This window comes from Typopeltis vanoorti, chromosome 5 (genome assembly GCF_054136105.1).
Source record: "Typopeltis vanoorti isolate ZY-2024b chromosome 5, IOZ_Tvanoo_1.0, whole genome shotgun sequence".
Taxonomy (NCBI): Eukaryota; Metazoa; Arthropoda; class Arachnida; order Uropygi; family Thelyphonidae; genus Typopeltis; species Typopeltis vanoorti.
In genome coordinates this window covers 36,214,796-36,230,623 of record NC_143553.1, presented here as the reverse complement: position 1 = coordinate 36,230,623, position 15,828 = coordinate 36,214,796, and the positions used below count along the sequence as shown (strand labels likewise).

The following is a 15,828-nucleotide window of genomic DNA, read 5'->3' as shown; positions in this document are numbered from 1 at the left end:
GAAGACACACCTGCAGAAATGGGGGGGGGACTGCAATACTGTCTGTGGAAGTAAGTGAATTGCAGGGAGAAATTAGTCACACTGTGACTTAATGAACAACATCAAGAACTTTTAGTGCATCACCCCAAAATGTGAAAAAACAATATACTAAAAGGTTCACAGATTTGGGATTTGAACCAAGTTAGTGGCAAGACAGGTGAAAAGTAATACAATGAAGAGAAGAGGATGCTAAGTTTTTAAAAGGTGAAGAAGCTACAGATGTGTTTGCATGAGAGGTTAGAGGTAAATGTCAGCTCAAGAAAGAGACAGTGTAGTCGTTAGCACAGCAAAGGTAAGAAGAGATCATCCCACTACACCCTTTGAAAAAAGGATTTTAAGATCAGTGTTTAAGTCTGCTAAAGTCACTGGTTTTACACAATCCTGAACAAAACTCCAGATGCTCAATCTGCTATGTTGTAGTAATTCCGTCACCTCTCAACTACATGTCCCTATTCCTATTATCTCTTCCTCCCTACACATAACTAATTAAAATTTAAAGAAAAACAGTTTTACTTCAGACATTAAAAATTTTCCCACAAAAAATTCAAACAACAACAACAAAAAAAAAAACCAAAATTCTTTAAAAAGCATAAAAAAACAAAACAAAAATAATAATTCTCATAAAAAAAATATTTCTATATCCACTCAACTAATATTGATGGCTTAAATAGGAATATAAATTATATGCACAACAACTTGCAGCCATCTAAACTGGAATTACTATACCTAAAATAACCCCAGCTGGAGACCTCAACCACCACTGTCCATCTCAACTGCCCAAATTACACAGTTCCTTCCATCACAAGGATGACACATGTGCATTCAATCAGAACTGACACCTCATGCCTGGAACTGTAAAACCTCAATTCCCCCCCCCCCCCCCAACACGCCCACCATTTGATCTGCTCTGGATCAAAATTTCTTTATCAAACCCAATTTGTGGGGATGCTTAAGAGTCAAAGCTGCATAGCTAAGAGGAGACCTCCACGTAGCCTTTTAATGAATTCAGAGAATTGACAGGGGGCTTCTGACCTAATATCCAATCCTTACTTACTTGGTGGTGCACCCCATTAGGGTATCTACCTACATAGCAGCTGAAAGAGAAAGGACTGGCAATTTGAGATTTAGCTGAACAAATTGTATTCTTATTGAGTCAAACTACAATGCAAAATGATGGTACACCACAACAGAATCTCATGCCAGCTGGGGTATCGCTCACTTAAACAAAGCTCCCCCCCCTTTTTTTTTTTTTTTTTGGTCAGGGAGAACAATGAAATGTCAGCTACTGGAACAAATCCCAGAACATGTTCCAACTGAACATCACCAGAGTTCAAGATTGGTACTATCAATATAAGAAGCCTGAATTGAAAAGAAATGTAACCGGCAGAACTGGATAAATATCAGATTAACATAATAGGTGTGACTAAAACAAAGAAGACAAAAAACAGTGAAATCTTTCGACAAATACAAAACGTTATATTCTGACAATAAGAATCAGGGAAAAGAGAGAGCAGCCATAGTATTCAACACTAAATATGAGGATAATCTTCTTGAATGGCAAATGATATCAAGTAGAGTGATGTGGGAAGAATGGGGAACTGAACAGTGAGATTTATTTGTGCTTATGGTCCCACAGAAAGTTCTGCAAAGGAAGAAATGGAGGAATTTTTTGAGGCATTAGAGAAGGAAGCTAGCACAATGAAAAAGGAAAAGTTGGCCCTTGTTGTAGATCTAAACACAAAAGTAGGAAATACCAAACATATAGAAATGTTTTGGGAAAATTTTAAGAAGAGTGCAAAGCTAATAATAATGGTAAATGCCTGCTGGATTTCTGTTCAGAATATGGATTAGTAACACCATGTAACATTAGTAACATATGTAATACAGGGTGTCCCAAAATTCACGCAAGAAGTAATTTTGATAGAAAACACAGGTTTTTAATTAAAAATTGTAATTTCTTATTGATTCATAAAGTATACAGTATAGGGTTATGCATGGAATAGCATATAAGGTAAATGGCCTCCACAGCTTTGCTGGCACATACGCATTCTTTTGTCGAAATTTTCCATTACCGTTTTGCATAAATGTGGCTGAATTTCGTTGATACAGTGCTCAATTTCCTCCTTCGAGGTGTGGATGGTCGTGGGCTTGTTGGCATAAACCTTAGACTTCAAAAAATCGCAAAGAAAAAAGTCCAACGGCGTTAAGTCACATGATCTGGGCGGCCAATTCTGATCACCAAAAAAGGAAAATTACACAACCAGGAAATGACTCATGCAGTAATTGAATTGTTTCTCGGGCTGTATAGCATGTGGCACTGTCCTGTTGAAACCACATGTCGTCCACATCCATATCTTGCAATTTAGGCACAAAAAACTGGATTATCATCTGACGATAGCGAACACCATTAACAGTTATTGCCTTACCAGCTACATTTTCGAAGAAGAATGGACCGATGATGCCTCCAGCCCAAAATCCGCACCAAACAGTGACACGTTGTGGATGCATTTGTTTCTCACCAATCACTCATGGATTTTCTGAACCCCAAATGTGACAATTTTGTCGATTAACGAAGCCATCAAGATGAAAATGAGCCTCATCGCTGAAGATGATTTTGTTCGAAAAATAAGCATCCACTTGTTGTTCCATAATCCATTCAACGAACTCTCTTCGCTGTGTGTGGTCAGTAGGCTTCAGTTCTTGAGTCAATTGAACTTTGTAAGCATAAAGATGCAAATCTTTCGTGAGAATACGCTGCAGAGAGCTTCTCGAAATGCCCAATTCAAGACCACAGTGCCGAATTGATGTCCTGGACTCTCAGCAACACTCTCACGAACTGCTTCGATGCTTTCTGTTGAACGACTTGTTGAAGGACGGCCAGAGTGTATAAGATCACTAATTGATCCAGTTTCCTTGAATTTTTTAATTAACCTTTTCACAGTTGAAGTTAAATCACTATTCCAACCATATTTTGTATGAAAATTGTGAACTGTAGCTGCCAAACCTTTATTATTTTTAAAATATTGCTCAACAATGAAAATGCGTTGTTCTTTCGTGTAGCGCTCCATTTTTAATAACCCTGAACTGTCAGTTGTCATGCTGTCTTTTTTTTCTCGTTGGCAATACTTTACCGCACAAATGGTGCAAAATTTAAATCTTGCGTGAATTTTGGGACACCCATTACTATTAACACCAATATTTACACCATGTTCCAAAATAAAAATGTGCACAAATTCACACGGAGAGAAAATGCAAGAAATAAGAAAAGTCTCATTGACTATGTTATAGTTGATAGTGATGTTTTCCAACTAGTTCAGAACAAAAGAGTATACAGAGGATTTGAAATAGGAAGTGATCACTATTTAGTTTTGAGCAGAATAAAATTGAATTGAATTTCGAGAAGTGTGTAAGAAAGTTTTAAAATAAATCAAGGATGAGCAGCTTTCAGAGGTGAACTATAGACTGAAATACATAAACATCATTAAAGAAAAATGTAAAGAGTTTAAAAACAAGAACCATCAAAGTTCAATGGCAAGTCCTGAAGAGAACATTGACTGACTGATTCAGCCAAAGAGGTATGTGGTGAGGTGGTCTGTAAGGATAGAAAAATCAGAACTCTGTAGTGGACTCAGGAAGTTAGAGGCAGTGAAGGAAAAGGAGAAAACATATCGAAAGTTACAAAATTAATAACGGAACAAAGTCACGTACAAAGATTATTTAATAGTATAATTTTAGCCTGTGTGTCACAGGCATCCTCAGTACATTAAGCTCAAATTAAACAATAACTGACAATTCCAAAAAGCACCATCTAAGTAGCTGGTGTAAGGTAACTAAAAAGGTCAATAAATTTCTTTTAAAAAAAAAATTAATACAATAAAAAGTTAGGAAAGATTAGCTGATTTGTCAAGTACTATATCCCATAAAGGGGATAGATGTAAGCAGTCGGATCTGTTTAAGTTAGGCGAGTGAAGTAAAGTTCCACATGTTTCTTTATAAAGCTTCCATGAGGAACCGACTTTTGTGAAGGACTCTTGTCTTTTTCCAATGAACTCTATGTCTAGTAATGATGGCATGTTCTGATGGCATGGTAAGATTTATGCAAGTATACAGAAGAAACAAAAAGAAAAATTGTGAAAAGGAAGCTTGGTGAAGAATAAGCTGAATTCAGGCCAAATAGATTTTGTCAGGATCAGATTTTCACTTTAAGACAAATAAATGTGTGGGAAGGCTTATGTGTTCAATTATTTTTAATAATCAATGAACACATAGTTAATAAAATTTTAAATAAGTTAATAAAATAACTATTTATTAACTTATTGCTGATATTTCGCTGGTATTCTATCCAGCATCTTCAGAGCACAAAAACAGTTTGTCACATTATGCGAGATAACCACGATCCAGTATAAGAATGGAAATAGTTTGAACAATTGTAATATGCAACACAAAGACTAATAATCAATGAAAAAAAAAAAAATAAATAAAATAAAATAAAAAAGAACAGAGAGAGAAAGCAAGCAGGTACTAGTTTGGTCTTAAGATGACTGTCTCCCAAATCTTTGGTAAATTTATACACCATACTTAAGATGTGGAGTATGTTTCAAGGCTTCTGTTGATTCCACGAAAAACCTCTCTGACTTGTAAACGTTTCTGTGCAGCACTTTCATTTTTTCGAATAGATCCAATCGATTCTGTGTGCAGGGGTATCAAGAGCATGGTCTGCTAGACCTGACTTGCCATAGCAATAGTGCCAGATATATTTTTCATGTTCACAGTTCTTCCTGTCTGTCCATAGTAGGCTTGATGACAAACAGGGCATTTGTAGAACTCCTGGATGTGATAAAGGAGAGATTCTGTCCTTGGATGAACAGATGAGAGTTGCCAAATTCACATATGGTTTAAATGTGGTGCATAGTTGATGTTTGTTAAGCATCCTAGATATCTTTTCAGATGTGCCTTTAATGTATGGGATGGTGGCAGTTTTTTTGTAGTCTTTTGTGGTAGATGTTGGGGGGGGGAGAATTTCTGGGGAGCATTTAGTATGCTGTCTATCTTATGGGGATTATAGCCATTGGCCAAGAAGGTGTGATATAAATGAGTGAGAGCACTGTCTTCATGAAGAACACTAATCCACAGAGCTAGAGCGATTTCTTCCGATGACAGTGCTCTCACTGCTGAACTCGCTCACTTACGTCACACCTTCTTAGCCAATGGCTATAATCCCCATAACATAGACAAAATACTATATGCTTCCCAAAAATCCCCCCACCCCCATCTACCACAGAAGACAACAAAACTGTCACCATCTTGTACATTCAAGGCACATCTAAAAAGATATCTAGGGTGCATAACACACACACACCAACTATGCACCGAACAGGACACTTCATGGACTCCTATGAGGTGTCTATGGACATACAGGAAGAACTGTGGACATCCACCTCGGTAAATATAAAAAATACATCCAGCACTATCGCTATGGCGTGGCAAGTCAGGTCTAGCAGACCATGCTCTAGATACCCCTGCACACAGAATCGATTAAAAAAAAAAAAAAAAAAGTGCTGCACAGAAACTTTTACAAGTAGAAACCTTGAAACATACTTCAAACCTCAACAAGTATGGCTGTAAATATAAATTGGCCAAAGATTTGGGAGACAGTCATCTAAGACCAAACTAATACCTGCTTTCTCTGGTTTTTTTTAAATTATTTATTTATATATATATTTTTTTTTTCCCAACACAGATGGCAACTAATTAGGACTGTGTTGCATGTTACAATTGTTCAAACTAGTCCCATTGTTATACCGGATTGTGGTTGCCTCATGTACTGTGACAAACTGGTTTTATGCTCTTAAGATGCTGGATAGAATACCAGGCAAAACATCAGCAATAAGTTAATAAATAGTTATTTTCTTATCAGTCTGTGTTCTCATCTATATCGTTAAAAATAATCAACATTTAAGACAAATAATCAAGAAAACTTGGGAATATAACAAGGATTTGTATTTAAGTTTTTTTTCATCTGGAAAAGGCATATGACAAGGTGCCAAGAGGAAAGCTCTTCAAAACACTACAGTCGTATGGTGTAAATAGGACATTTATATCAAGCAATATATAGTCTATTTAAGCAGTAAGTCAACAGTTAGAATTGAAGGAGTTACAGGAAGATGGTTTGAGTTAAAATCAGGTGTGCAACAAAGGTGCAGATTATTGCCATTGTTATTCATTATCTAGATGGATCACATTATGAAGGAAAGTGGTATTAAATCTGATGTCAAAATTGGTAATATTAATCTTAGTCTTTACTTTATGCAGATGATGTTACACTTCTGAATAAATACAGTACAAGTCTGCAAAGATTGCCTGACTATATTGAATAACTGTTGTAATAAATTTGGCATGAAAATCAGCAATAAAAAGACAAAAACAATGAAAATTGGAAGAATTAATGAACAGCAGGTGCAATTTTTAATGAAGATGGTAAATTAAATATGGAAATAGACAACAGAATCAACAAAGCTGGTATGGTCAGCTGAATAAATTTATATGAAATAAGAAAATAGTCAAAATACTAAATTAGTTGAATACAAGACAGTGTTCAAATCAATTTTAACTTATGGATTTGAGAGCTGGGTTAGAAATAAAACCCTTGATCCAAAACTGGAAACAACCTCTCATATAAGAGTTCTAAGATTAGTGGAGTGAAGAGATAGCATCAATGGCAGTATCACATTAAAAATGAGGATATTAGGAAAGAACTCGACATTCTTAGCATTCAGGAATGTGATAAGAATAGTAGAGTTAATCTCAGGCAGTATGGTCACTTAAACAGAATGACAGAGAAAAGATTAGCAAAAGTGTTGTTTGCCAGGTTGAGAGGGGAAAGACCCAGAGGAAGACCAAGATGTAGATGGCTTGATACAGTAAAGTATCAATCCATCTACATCAAAGTACAGTAAAAAGCACCTTAAAAGACAGAAATATAAGATCCAATAATATTGAAATCTTCATAGAAAACAGATTCATTTGAAGAAAAATTGTTCGTCGGAAGTTAGTAAAGGTGTAACTTTTTTATGTAGTATGATCATAATTATCCTGTACATCCCCTGAGGGTGCATATAAGGAATTTTATGAAGATTATGAACCTATTTGTCACTTTCATTTGTTATCTTCTGTTGTTCTCTAAATGCTGATAACCACTTGACCTCTTCAACTAACTCTCTCAAGCTCAATTTGCTACACTCAAAATATCCTAATAATGATGGAGACTTCAATGTTCCCAATTCAAATTACCTTCCTTTCTCCAGTTCAAGCAGACAGGGATGCCAAGGAATTTGCCAAAGGCAATGACTAACACAGATCATCAATCTCCCCAATAAGAATACCTGACAAACTCTCCAATCTGCTGCCAACACACCTGACTTCTTAAGCACCCATTCCACACACACACACACACACACACACACACACACACACACACACACACACACACACACACACACACACACACACTCTCTCTCTCACTTCTCCTGGTAACTCAGACAACAGCTTCATATAAGCATCCTTTGCCATGGAACAATCTTTGCCTAACAGTTCTCAGTCTCATGTCTTTTGATACTACAAGGGTGCCAAATGGAATAACCTTCATCACTTTTAGATGAATTCTTTGTTAAATTTGAAAAAAATTTAACAAAGGGCTTGCGCAAGCCCCTTATAGCTCACCACTGGTTGTAACCATTTAATTCCATTAAAGTTTTGCCAGTGAGAAGTTCTTATTGTAAGCTTGAGGGAGGGGAGCACACATTATATGCTCTATTGATTAATGACTTGAAAATACCAATTTTTTGGGAGGTGTAATGAATAGACTTTTCATGAATGTATCTGACAGTAAAGCTTGGTTTCCAATAAACACTGGTTGACAAAGACCGGACTTCTGAGGTTTCAGAAGCTAGTTTGGCACAGTGGGATGAAGCTCATCTTCTCCACTGAAGGAGCTTTTCTTTGCATCTTTGATTTTTCACTTTCTTTCACTTTTTTTCACTTCTGTTGGAAGACAGCAAATGATTTCATGCGCAGGCTATGTAGAAGATATGGATGTGAGTTTTTAGACGTGTGGGGTGTGTTTGATGGCAAAAAAGATATAAGAATGATGGCCTGCACTTGAATTCAATTGGCATCAGAAGCCTGGAGAAATTACTTCTTGGAATAAGACTTAATGCAGAGAGTCAGGGAAACTAGATCAAGGGTGGAATGGGAAAAATGTGTGTAAAAGTTCAGCTATGGTATACAAACGTGATAATGATATAAATGCCTCTGAACATGGTTATGCATGTGGTGAAGGAGTGGAAAAATATGCTTTGGGTTCAGACCTTTTAAGTATGTCTGGGGAGGGAAAAGAGAAAATTCTAGAACAAGACCAAAACATTGCATATCTAATTATAAGAATAGGCTAGGCCATAATTATGTCTATACACAAATGCCAGGAGCATTAGAAACAAAGGGGTTGAGTTTGTTGCTTTATTGAATACGATGTGGCCTAAGATTGTTGGCATTAGTGAAACCTGGTTATCAAAATCAGATATGGTAAGTGGGATTCTAGTGTAACAGATATACTATTTTTAGGAATGCCAGAAGATATAGGAGAGGAGGAGGAGTGCTACTAATGATATCGGATGACTTAAGTCCAGTTAGGGTAGAAATACAAGAAAACAATGATGGTAACAATGTCCCATGTAGCGATGAGTTTGAGTCTATTTGGTGTGAAGTGGAGGTTAACAGAATGAAATATATGGTGGGGTGTTGCTACAAACCTGGCAGCTCAGTTGCAGGGGGACAAAGAAATGCATCGCCAATTCAGCCTTATGGGTACCAGGCAAATGATCATTATGGGTGACTTTAATTTTCCAAACATTGATTGGGTAGAAGAGAAATCTCATGATTAGAAAGAACAGGAATTTATTGAATTGTTGCGAGATAACTTTCTCAAGCAGCATGTGAAAGAAGGAACTCGAGGTCAAAGAGCATTGGATTTGCTCATAGCATCAGAAGGGATCTCTGTCAAGAATATGGCTATTTTACCACCAATTGGTGACAGTGATCATGTTGTTCTTTCTTGGGAAGTATCTACTTCTATTGAAGCTCCGATTAAATCAGGCTACATGCTGAATTACAAAGCTGGAAATTATGATCAACTTAGAAGAATACTATCTTTGGTCCCATGGTATCAGTTACTGAATGGAAAAAATGTCAGCATTGCATGGGAATCTTTGAAAAATGCTTAAATGAGGCAGTAACTGAATGTTCGAAGAATAAATAGGTTGGGAGTGAAATGGATGTGCAGCCTTATTAAGCTAGAGATCCACAGGAAGAAGATGATGTGGAGAGAATATCATGAGAATAAGAGATAGAGGAGTTATGAAATAAAAGCTCAGGCCAGAAAAGTAACGAGTATTGTGAGAAAAGCTAAAACTGAGTAAGAAAAGAAATTGGCCATGCAAGCTAAAGGTAATCCAAAAGAATTTTATCGTTATGTCACAAGCAAAAGAATGAATGTGGAAGAATAACTTTATTGAATGCAGATGGCACACGAGTGTCAGAAGCTAAGGAGATTGTTCAGTTAATGAGTGCTCACTTTGCTAAGATATATCAACCAGGTGTATGTAGCATTGTTCACAGTGCTACTGCTACGTTGGATGAAGAGTTAGAGGTTCATGAAAATGAGGTTGAAGAGCTCTTGCATAACCTGGATAAGAATTTGTCAATAGAGACAGATGGAATATCAGCCCATTTGTTAAAGGAATGTTCGGCTGAATTGGCTAGGCCTTTCACACATTTGTATAACTTGAGTCTCAGCTCAGGAATGGAAGGAATGTAATATAGTCCCATTGCGCAAGGGTGGTGCAAAAACTGCTGTGTCTAACCACCAACCTATTAGTATCTCTGGTGTGGCAGTGAAGATTTTAGAGAAGTTGGTAAGAACTCGCATAGAAATGGGTAGACAAGCATCTATACTCTACAGGGAACAGCATGGGTTTACTAAAGGAAGGTCATGTTTTAGCAATTTGCTCATATTTTATAACAATGTTAAAGCCAAGTTGGATAAAGGGAATGGATACGCTATGATAATGTTGGATTTTTCTAAGACATTTGAAAGGATACCACATGATACTGTTGTGTAAACTGGAGAATATGGGATTGGAACATAATCTATTGACTTGGATCAGGGGATGGTTGACAGACAGACAGACATCAAAAAGTGGTATACAGTGGGTATGAATCTGCCAGATTTAAGGCAACTAGTGGGTGTATCTCAGGGTTCAGTCCTTGGGCCATTATTGTTCAATCTATACATTAATGACATCAAGCAGATTTCATCATCTATCATCATATTTCCAATTGTTTGCTGATGATGCGAAGATAGGCAGGGCAATTAGGGATGCTACTGATATTCAGCAATTACAAAATGATTTGAATAGACTGGAAATCTGGGCAAACAAAAATGGCTGTCAGTTTAATGTTAGTAAGTGTAAAGTTATGCACTTTGGCGTGATTAGAGTTCCAGCGGCATATTATATTAGCAGGGTTATGCTACAAAAAACTGAAGAGGCAAGGGATCTTGGTGTATTGGTGGATAAGAATTTGAAGTTCAAAGGTCACATAGCAAAAGTTGCAAATACAACTCAGAGGATAATTGCTATGTTGAAGCAAACCTTGACATATAAGGATAAGGAAGTAATTTCGCCTCTCTATAAGGCTTTGATAAGACTACACTTGGATTACTGTGTGCAGATTTGGACTCCTGGGTTCCAAGGGGATAAAGAAGCTGTGGAAAGGGTGCAAAGAAGAGTTACAAAGATTATATCCGGATTATGGGATTTAGATTATGAGGACAGATTGTGAGTATGTGGATTACAGACTCTGGTTAACAGGAGAAAGAGGGGTGATACGATAGAGGTCTTTAAACTTTTGAATGGGTGTTATAGCATTTCAAATGATAAAATTTTTCATTATATGGAAGGCGAAGAGAGAACACGGGGGCATCCATGGAAGTTAAGGTTGTTCTCAGTCAAGAAATGATTAAGAGTTAGGTTTTTCTCCCAGAGAGCAGTGAGTGAGTGGAATAATTTGCCCTTACAGGTAGTGAGTGCATCTAGTGTAAATGAATTCAAAGGAAGGTATGATAGCTGGGTTGGGTAATTTACAGCCTCCCTCGATGAGTCCTTGACTCACTGGAGGTCTCAGATAATAATAATATGCACTTAATGACTGAATGTGTTTATTTTGTACCAAGTGCATCAAATTACTAAGCCATCTGTATATTCAGTATTATTGCTTGAAACCAGAGAATTCTTTGAATTATGAATCAGAGAATTCAGGGAATTGTATACCATTATCTAGTGTTATCGCTTGAAGATGGTGAGCTCTGCAAATGATCAATGAAAACTATTTTACTGATCATTTCATTATAGTGCTCTTGAAAAAGAGCACTATAATGAAACAGTATTGAATGGGTAGTGTTAAATGGGGTCTCACTGTACTTCTAAACAAATCCAGTGCAACTCTCCAGGATTCATTAAATAAACTGAATAACAGCTGTAACAAATTTCGCTTGAAATCATCAATAAAAAGAACTAAACTAAGAAAACAAGTAGGAACATGGAAAACTTCAACTGCCTTCATAAAGGAGAATCTATAATACAACTAAAATATTTCAGCTATTTAGGCACAGCTTTTAGTGAAGATTGCAACATACACCAGACAAGTATAGCTGGTGTAGCAGGGAGCAAGTTTAATGAATTTATATGGAATAAGAGATAAATTAGCCCAAAACAATAAATAAATGCAGACGATATGAGCTCTGAGAAAAATTACATAAATGAATAGATGGCATCAGTGGCTGAATCATATTATAACTGAAGATATTAGGAAGTAATATGACACTGTCAGCATTCAAGAATGTGTAAACAGAGATAATCTAGGGTGTATGGTGTCACTCAAATGAAGAGGAAAGGTTAGTAAAACAAATGTTTGATGTTAAGGTGGATAGGAAAAGATCAAGAGGAAGCACAAATCTAGGTGGGTTGATGCAGTCAGAAGTGCCCTATAAAACAGAAATATATGACAATACTGGACTGCTGACAAGTGACAGACTAAATTAGAGGAAAGTTGTTGAAAGGCAATTAGTAATAATACAAAGTTAATCATGTGGTACTATCATTTAAGAACACTTATTAGAGAAGATAAAAATTAAATATGAAAATAGATAATAAAATAAGGCAGGCTGGTATGTTGGTGAGGAGTTGTGCCCACCTAGGGTGGAGATGCAAGGAGCAAATACTGACAGTGGTTTTAAAGCAGTATGGTGCGAAGAAGTGGAAGTGGACAGGATGAAATGTTTAGCAGGGTGTTGCTACAGACCTGGCAATGTGGAAAGCAGTAAGATGGAAATATTTAGACAAATTGATCCAACTAATAAGAAAAGGGTGATCTTTATGGGTGATTTCAATTATGGTAATAAATACTGGAATGAAGAGAGAGCATCAGGAACCAAAGAGAATGAATTTCTCGAGTTTTTAAGGGATAACTACTTTAAGCAGTATGTACGTATCAGAGGTCACACAGTAAAAGAAAGAATGAAAGTGAAAGAATAACTTTACTAATGCAGATGGTATGCTTTTGCCTGAAGCAGATACTATTGTTCAAACAATGAGTGTTCACTTTACTAAAATCTACCAACCTGAAGTATGCAACATGGAGCACAGCATTACTATTAACCAGAAGATGAAAGAGATACATGAGAAGAGGTCAGAGAGTTGTTACATAATCTGACAAAAATGTACAAGTTTAATAAACTTATATGGAATAAGAGAGAAATTTTATCCTATATGCCTCTTGAAGGTAAATATCAGGAAATTAATGATGATGACTTGTTTAGGTTAAGATTGTTCTGTAAAGCATACACAGATTCCCAGAAGAATTTCTCATTTTTCAGTTGTGGGAATTTTAGGATTCCAGTCTTCATCTAACCCATTTCATCCAAATTGGTTCAAAACATATAATTCTGATATTCTCTTCAATTTGCTACAGAACTGCCAGTGTCTGTAATATGAAAGCCTACAATGGCACTATATCTATAAATTCCAGGTACTGATAATAAATTTAGTTTAATCCTTTAAAATTTTTAAATCCTCTAAAACTTCCAACATCCAGGTACTGATAACAGGTGAAAAAAAAATAAAATAAAATAAGGGAAGCAATTTTAATGTTGGTTTATATGAAGATTCTAATGCGCTTATATAACCAAAACACTAGAATAAAATTTACTTTAGAAATTTAAAATAATTATTTTAAGAAACGTGAGTTATAGATGGTTATCTCTCTTATACTACATACAGAAAACCCACTCATAGTAATGTGATCCTGCACAAATATAAGGCTTAATAAAGCATTAGAGCACAGAGATAAAGATATTGAATCAAATGACATTTTACTCCAAAAAAAAAAAAAAATTATAATGCATTTTTAAAAATTTCACCAAGAATAGTTACAAATCCTAAAAAATAAACAGGTTAAACCTAATAGGAAATAAACTAATGGAGAGCCATTATATCACTGTAAAGCATTATTAGTTCCCTATACTTAGGAGTGTTATCTGACAAAATTAGAAAAACAGTACCAATTACTTTTTGTGAACCGATATTAAAAGTATCTTCCCTTATCCTTTCTCCAAAGACAAAGTTCACAGATTATCACTACCTGAAAGATATAAGATACATTGCCAGTGTAAACTATCATATTATGGCTAGTTTGGAAGATCTACAGTGAAACAGAGAGAAGAACAAAATAATTTTATAGTTATGAACCAATATGCACAAAGTGGATTAGAAGAGCAAGTGCTCTACACTCTACATGCAGTTAGCTATAGAAGAACTGTTAACCTAAAAAAAAAAAGTATGATTCAAAAGTGACAGACTATTCTGGAAATTCACCTATGCTTAATAGATTATATCTATCCTAAACATCTGGGAGACTGTAATTCTGTTTAAAGCAATGAAAAAAATGGCCATCTTTGACTGTACCCAAATGGAATCATTAAAATATTTAAATGCTCGATATTTTGCAAGCAGAGTTGTGAATGATTGGATGCCTTGCCTGAGAGTGTGGTGTCTGCAGAGAATCTCAATGCATTTAAGGTGCGATATGATAGGATGCTGAAGAGATTTTTCAGAGAATGGTGGGAGAGATCAGGGGAGAACAAGAGGTCATCCCTGGAAGCTGTATAAGGAGGGTGTGAACAAGGGAGTGAGAAGCAGGTTTTTTTTGCAATGCAGAGGAAATTTTTCAAAACAGGTGTGGTGATGGAAGAACTAGGGACCATCCATGGAAACTGAGTAAGAGTGCAATTAGCAAGGGTGTTAGAACAAGATTTTCTGCTTGGAGAGTAGTGAATGAGTGAAATGGGTTGCCAGAGTCCTTGGAGTTGCCCGTAAAAAAAAAAAATGATGAGCTGTGTGTATGATAATGGGACCTCCTAGATAGAGACTAACCCCATGGGATCTCAGGATAATAATAAGCCAGTGAAGTTCTTTATTAAGCATACAGGTCTAAAATAGGCACTGATTTTAATGATAACATTTTGTGAGGGGATGTCTTGTTAACTGAAGCGACACTAACTTTTTTTTTTATGGTATTGAAAAATATAAATGTGAGGTGATGCTTTAAGTTATGTCACTCATAACATGGTCTTGACAGTCTCCCAACATACCTACATTTAAACATGATAAAGCAAGAGTGATGGCAAGATTATGCGGCCAGATGATCAGGCAGACATACTCACTGCCATCAGATTCAGGCCATATCTTGAACTAACCTGCAGAATTATTCTGCTGCTTTGTATCTTCAAAATGAAGAGGCTCTGAATCTTTCTAGCATGCCTGAAAAGCCCTAGAAATGTTGGTGGGGGATATACCACTTTTAGACAAAAATGGAAATTTCAAATTAAATCCTGAATTTGAAATCTCCAGTAGCTTGTTTATAACTGGGAAAACTCAAGGGCTATTAAAAGTTGATGAATCTCAGTTGCCCATAATTTGGAGGAAAAAAAAAAAAAAAACTGCTCATTATATAAACACATTTCCCAAAAGATATGGAGAATTTTTGCGTGTAAAATACTACACTTAAAAATATTTTTTACAAAGCACTGTTGCCACTGGATAATGTAGGAGGGCATCCACAACCATTACAAACAGTTCACCAATGTGTACATTGTGTTCATTCCTAATAAAATTCTTAATTCAACCAACAGAGATTAAGATGTGATAGCTATTCAAGGATTATTATATCAACAGAACAATAAGAAACTTCTGAACAGGCTGGAGAAAAAAAGGGAAAAAAAAAAATGGGGGGGGGGGGGGAATTACTTGCTGAATTTTGAAAATAATAGTTTTTATTATAATAGTTTCAATTGTGCTATGGAGATGCTGTTGTGTCACTTTCTTACATTTACAACTATTTTCAACCTTTGTGCTATATCTCTGTAATACACTCTATCGGGTAACACGTAGTACCTCTGAGGGACAATGGAATTTCCTCGAGATCGAGGCAGTACCAGCGTATCAGTGTCAGAGATTTACCCCTCGTAAAACTCCAAGAAATTTATTTGTTTCGCTGCGCCACTTAGCGCTATTAGATTATTAATATTAACAACCAAGAGGTAATCTCAGGACAGTACTTAATGATACCTATCAAATCTGTAGATGTGGCCAAAATTTACCCTTTTCTAATATCCCGCAT

General features: G+C 36.1%; 1 protein-coding gene across 1 annotated transcript in view; it reads right to left on the bottom strand.

The window, feature by feature from the left end:
* Rpn10 (regulatory particle non-ATPase 10) overlaps positions 1–15,828 on the bottom strand; it is a 245,566-nt gene that overhangs the window by 89,697 nt on the left and 140,041 nt on the right. The gene's annotated exons all lie outside the window — the stretch shown is intronic.